Genomic DNA, 6,072 nt, shown 5'->3' with positions numbered 1-6,072 from the left:
ACCCGTAGGTCTACAAAGAACTACTTAGGCATCATAGGAGAGGCACCAATGGAAGTGGTGAACCCCTCCATGACGGTGTCTAGATTGGATCTGGTGGTTCTGGACTCTGCGGCGGCTGGATCAATATTTCGTAGACTCCCCTAGGGTTTCTGGAATATTGGGGTATTTATAGAGCAAAGAGGCGGTTTGGGGGGCACCCGAGGTGGGCACAACCCACCAGGGCGCGCCTGGGCTTCCTAGCACGCCCTGGTGGGTGCTACTCCAATCGAGCAGCCCCTGAGGTGCTTCCTTGGCCCACTGGCTTCCTTCTGTCCCAAAAAAATCCTCCAGGAGATGCGTTGCGTTTGGATTCCATTTGATATTGCTTTCCCGCGATGTAAAAAACATGCAGAAAACAGCAACTAGCACTAGGCACTATGTCAATAGGTTAGTACCAAAAATGATATAAAATGACTGTAAAATGATTGTAAAACATCCAAGAATGATAATATAACATCATGGAACAATAAAAAATTATAGATACGTTGGAGACGTATCAGCATCCCCAAGCTTAATTCCTGCTCCTCCTCGAGTAGGTAAATGATAAAAACAGAATTTTTGATGTGGAATGCTGCCTAACATGTTCATCACATTCTTTTCTTTTTAGCATGGACATATGGACTTTTATATGATTCAAAGCAATAGTCTAGTTTTGACATGAAGACTTTAATACTCAAGCATACCAACAAGCAACCATGTCTTTCAAAATATCAACACTAAAGCAAGTTATCCCTAGCCCATCATGCTCAATCATTGATGCATTAATGAAACACACTCGAATATTAGCTACACCCAATGCTCAAATACGATCATAGTGCCCCTTAGTTGGTGCTTTATACGATAAGATGGAGACTCAAATTCAAAATGAAAATTGCATAGGTAAAAGAAAGGCCTTCGCGGAGGGAAGTAGGGATTTGTAGAGGTTCCAGAGCTCAAAGCTTAAATTGAGAGATAAAATTATTTTTGAGAGGCATACTTTTCCTACCAACGAAAACGGGTTGGAGCATCCCAACACTTTCCATGCTAGATACATCATAAGCGGTTCCCAAATAGAAAATAAAGTTTATTCCCTTTTCCACCATAACTTTCACTTTCCATGGCTAGCCATATCCACGGGTGGCCTCCATACCAACACTTTCCAAGGAATTTATTATTTGACAACATAAAGTAAATTCATTTATTCATTTCGGGACTGGGCATCCCTAATACCTTTGTCGTACTCTCGTGCAATGACAAGTGAATAAACACTCATCGTGAGAATAACACATCTAGCATGGAAAATATTGGCTACCCTTTACTGCCTCGCGAGTAGTAGAGCACACAAAAGAGAAATTTATTTTGAATATTAGATATGGCACATTCAAATTTTCTTAGGATGGCATGGAAATACCGCATGTAGGTAGGTATAGTGGAGTCATAAGGCAACACTGGTTTAAAGGGTTTTGGATGCACAAGTAGTGATCATACTTAGTGCAAAATGAAGGCTAGCAAAAAGATTGAGAAGCGAACAACCAAAAAGCAAAAAATCTCGTACCCAAGCATTAAGAATAAGTAACACCGAATAATGCATCATAAGTAGGATATAAATTTCATTGCATAACTATTGACTTTCGTGCTTGCATAGGGAATCACAAACCTTAACACCAATATTCTTACTAAATCACAATTACTCATTAACATGACTCACATATCATGTCGTCATATCTCAAAACCATTACTAAGAATCAAGTTTATTTTGTCCAATGATCTTCATGAAAATTTTTATTATATCCTCTTTGCATATCTATCACTTTAACACTATTTTCATGTGTTGCTTTTGATAAGCTCAAACAAATATAAGTGAAGATCATGAGCATAATTTTTTTCTTTCTCTCAAAATAATCTAAGTGAAGCAAGAGAGAATTTCTTAAAATTTTACTAACTCCCAAATAAATCTAAGTGAAGGATGAGAGCATTTTCTTCAAAAATAATAAAGCACACCGTGCTCAAAAAGATATAAGTGAAGTATTAGAGCAAGTCCATGGCTCTAAAAGTTTAAGTGAAGCATAGGAGCAAGCATAGCATATTTTTTTTGCTCTTCCAAATAGGTGTGGCCAGCAAGGATTCAACACTTAAAATACTAATCAAAGCAAGCAAAGACTCGTATTATACAAGACGCTCCAAGCAAAACTCACATCATGTGACGAATAAAAATATAGGTTCAAGTAAGATACCGATGGTTGTTAGAAGAAAGCGGGGATGCCACTCGGGGCATCCCCAAGCTTAGTTACTTGCTACTTCTTTTAATATTATCTTGGAGTGCCTCGGGAATCCCCAAGCTTAGCCTTTTTCTTATCCTCATTCCTTCATCCATCGTAAGATCACCCAAAACTTGAAAACTTCAATCAAACAAAACTCAAACAAAACCTTCGTGAGATCCGTTAGTATAAGAAACCAAACCACTAATATAAGTGCTGTAGAAAACCTATTATTATTTTGTTTTTGCATTATAACTACTGTATTACAACTTTTCTGTGGCAAAAACTCATCAAACAAAACCATAGAATCATCAAAACAAGCACACAACGCAAAGAAAACAGAATCTGTGAAAAACAGAACAGTCTGTAGCAATCTGAATAATTCGAATACTTCTGTGACTCCAAAAATTATGAAATAAATTAGTGGACGTGAGGAATTTTTCTATGAATCTTCTGCAAAAATAATCAACTCAAAATCACTCTTCTGTAAAAAAATGACAACGAATCGCGTGAGCACAAAAGTTTTTGTTTTTCAGCACGATGAAATAAACTTTCACCCAAGTCTTCCCAAAGGCCTTGCTTGGCACAAACACTAATTAAAACACAAAAAACACAATTATAATATCTATACCTATACTAATTACAGACTCTCAAGAAATTACCATGTTAATCAGTAATTAGGAGCCGTTAATCTGGTGGGACCGAATTATAACGGTGTAGATTAACCAAGCCGTTTAGTAAAATACGCAATGCAATGTACATTTATTTTTTCACAATTCTGGAACTAAGAGGCGTCTACACGTTTATAATGTAGATTAGAGAAACGCCTAATATTTTATAAGGCCAGCCGTCCAATCCTGACTTTGAGTTATCCACGTACGTATGTTGATTTTGAGTGCCAAGCGTGTTTAGACAAAACTCTCAGCCTAGGGGACCCAACTTCTCTTGATCTTCTAGCCCCAGAAAACACAAAACCTTCCCCCGAGCTTTCCATGTCAGCTCATGTAAAGAATAAGAATCCATCTATGGCCGCCTCATACATGCATGGCTGCGACGTCTCCCTCCTATGCTCCCCTCGCCCGCATGGTTGTTTCCCGTAGCGTGTACGCGATCAAGACCACTCCTGTATTGGTGTAGATCAAGTTATAAAATCTTGGGCCAAAACACGCTCAAAAGGCCCAAACTCCTTTATCCGTAGTATAAAAATAAAGGTAAAAAAACGCGATCTCTCCCCAAACTCTATCTTCCTCATGTACGCAGCCGCCGCCGGCTTCTATCAAAGTTGGCTATAGGGCGCCAGCTGCTACCAGGTGGGCTGTGCATCCTCTTCCACCTCTTCTCTCTTCCATCCTCCAATGAGACCTATTGAGTTGTATTTCGGGCCTTAAAGCTTAATCAAGTGGATGCTCAATCAGGAGGTTCTACACGTGTATGTTCAAGTCGAGCTCTGCACACAATCGCGTCCGAAGGATTCATCGCCATTCAAAGGATGAAGCTCAAGACCAGTACGATCAAGAATCTGTTGCCATCAATTATGTCTCATGTGCATGTGCTAGCTGCTTGAAGAAATTCATCTATGTCCTGAACGGCGTATACTGTACTGACACACCTATCGAGAATCAATCAACCTGCTTGGGAAGTCAGCTTGGCTATGTGTACATAACGTGCATGTGTGTTGGCGCCATGTGAGTTGCAGCTCGCAACGTGTGTCAGACAACTTCAATCATGTTCCTTCTCTCTTTATAACTCTTTTATAACTATTGTCGTTAAATCTGATGGTCTTTTCTCAGATTTTCCCTGTGGATACTAAGATGCATGGCACCACTGTCGAGTTCAATGATGACATCGTCTATGTCTATCAATGTGATTGGCAATCACCAGAGGTACTCACCCCTAATAGATGAACTGTTCCGTCCTGTAGCTATGTCTGAATGAAACGGATCATGTATAGCATGCATCACTTTTGTTTCTGTTGGTGTACTATATATCAAAACGGTCGACGACATGTTTGTGTCCGTGATGTGCCATCACAGCACTATCCAGTACATAGTTGTTGTAGTGGTAAGACAGAGTCAAGATAGAGCGACCCTGATGCATCGTGCGGTGTGGCACGATAAGAGTGGTATGCTGGGTCGATGTGAGTGCCAACGCTGTACCACTATGAAGGAGTTCGGCAATGTTTATGCTCAAAAAATGTCTCATTTGGTTATGAACTAACCCACGTGGCAATGGCTATGACTGAATCTAATAACTATTTTTGAAGCAATCAGATATGACTGTCACATGTGTGTAGTTCTGGTGAGATAATCAATAATCAACGTGTGTGTACAAGTTAAGCATGAATTTGTTCATTTGGGTGCCTGATTACAATTTTGTATGGTCTAGAAACAAAAAACATGTTAATCTCAAAGCATGATTTAATAGTACATAGTGGGGACAGGATACGAAAATCCGCACTCTTAATTATTCAGATCAGAAAAGGGTGTAGTTTTAACATATCTAAACATGTAGAAAAACCTTTTGCTCCTATCGGGAGATGTAGCAGCAAATTTTACCAAATATAGCCCAGTATACAAGTCTACAAGTTTCACAAAATGGCAGGTAGAAACATGTCCCCTTTGTATATAGTTGTTACATATTGTCTCAAAATCATGTAGATTGAAGTCTCACTTTTATTTAGACCACTGGATCTGTTTCCTAATGTTGCCATGGCTAGGTGTGGGATATGGTCTCAAAATATTATTTGGATGCATTTGTTTTTCCAGACTGATAAAAATTGCCCCCCTAACCCATGCATGTTCATGGGTTGGCGACTACCAACAAAGGTTGATGCATATTCGAGTCCATCATTAATGTAATTAACGAACAAATCTTTCTATATGTCTGTTGTACTGTTACTTCCAATCATTACAAAAAAGGTACATTCAATTGGTTCCATGTTCATCCATCCACATGAATCTTTTGGAATCAGTACAAACTTGATCTGTTTAAACTTTTATTTTGATGCGTATATATATGTTGGATCTACCTGTGCAGACTGCATGGCTTTGGTCGCAAGGCTTCATGCTAGCCAATCTACTCTTCCACCATGCAATTAAGATCGAGTGAAAAGCCATGCACATGTGTCACTTACACTAGAAGATTGTATGAAAGCAGCACGTTGATTTAGGTTCTCGAAAATTGTTTTCCACAAGGTGGGGGTCAATACGCCTACTGTGATGACGACCATGGCCTGAACTTGAGATGAATTTTTTGCCATCAAAATAGGTGATTCACTGTCTTTGCCTACAGTCATGATAATAATTCAATATGTATCTGATCTATAGTTCTCTCATTTAACTACAATCCAGTCTGTTTTCCTTATTTTCTTGCTGGTGAATTATAATTTCTAAGCTAGAGCAAAATCCACGTAACTGGATATCCCCACTTCCACTTGGTAGATGGAGAAACACGCCAACGAGTCCGCCTGCTTCCACGAGCCCTTATTAACAACCACGCCTACAGCAACACCATTTGACTTCCGCAAACTCTTATCAAATTTTAGCCAACTCGCAGAACAAACTAGGTAAATATACATTGGTCATACCCCAGTAAACATAAAGGGATAAGTAACTTTTGGCAATGCTACAAGAAAAAGATAGATGACGTGACCACCTTTAGGTACGACCATGAATACACATGATGCAGAGTGATATAGTTTCTACACGCGATGTCATTAAACTATTGTGAATTTGGACGATATGACCCTTCTTTTCGTATGCCAAATTTGATAGGTGTATACAGCGTGGCATGTGTG

The 6,072-nt window shown here is 39.3% G+C and overlaps 1 long non-coding RNA gene across 1 annotated transcript; it reads left to right on the top strand.

Annotated features, from left to right (window-relative positions):
• The first annotated feature begins 3,280 nt into the window (after window positions 1–3,280).
• LOC123040510 (uncharacterized) lies at window positions 3,281–4,352 on the top strand. The gene is made up of 3 exons (XR_006418174.1): window positions 3,281–3,586; window positions 3,692–3,961; window positions 4,067–4,352. It is a non-coding gene; the product is annotated as an uncharacterized lncRNA (long non-coding RNA).
• The last annotated feature ends 1,720 nt before the right edge of the window (window positions 4,353–6,072 follow it).

The sequence above is a fragment of the Triticum aestivum genome, chromosome 2B, assembly GCF_018294505.1.
Source record: "Triticum aestivum cultivar Chinese Spring chromosome 2B, IWGSC CS RefSeq v2.1, whole genome shotgun sequence".
In the NCBI taxonomy this organism is placed as follows: domain Eukaryota; kingdom Viridiplantae; phylum Streptophyta; class Magnoliopsida; order Poales; family Poaceae; genus Triticum; species Triticum aestivum.
Note: the sequence above shows the minus strand (reverse complement) of the source record. Positions and strands in the feature narration are given on the sequence as shown.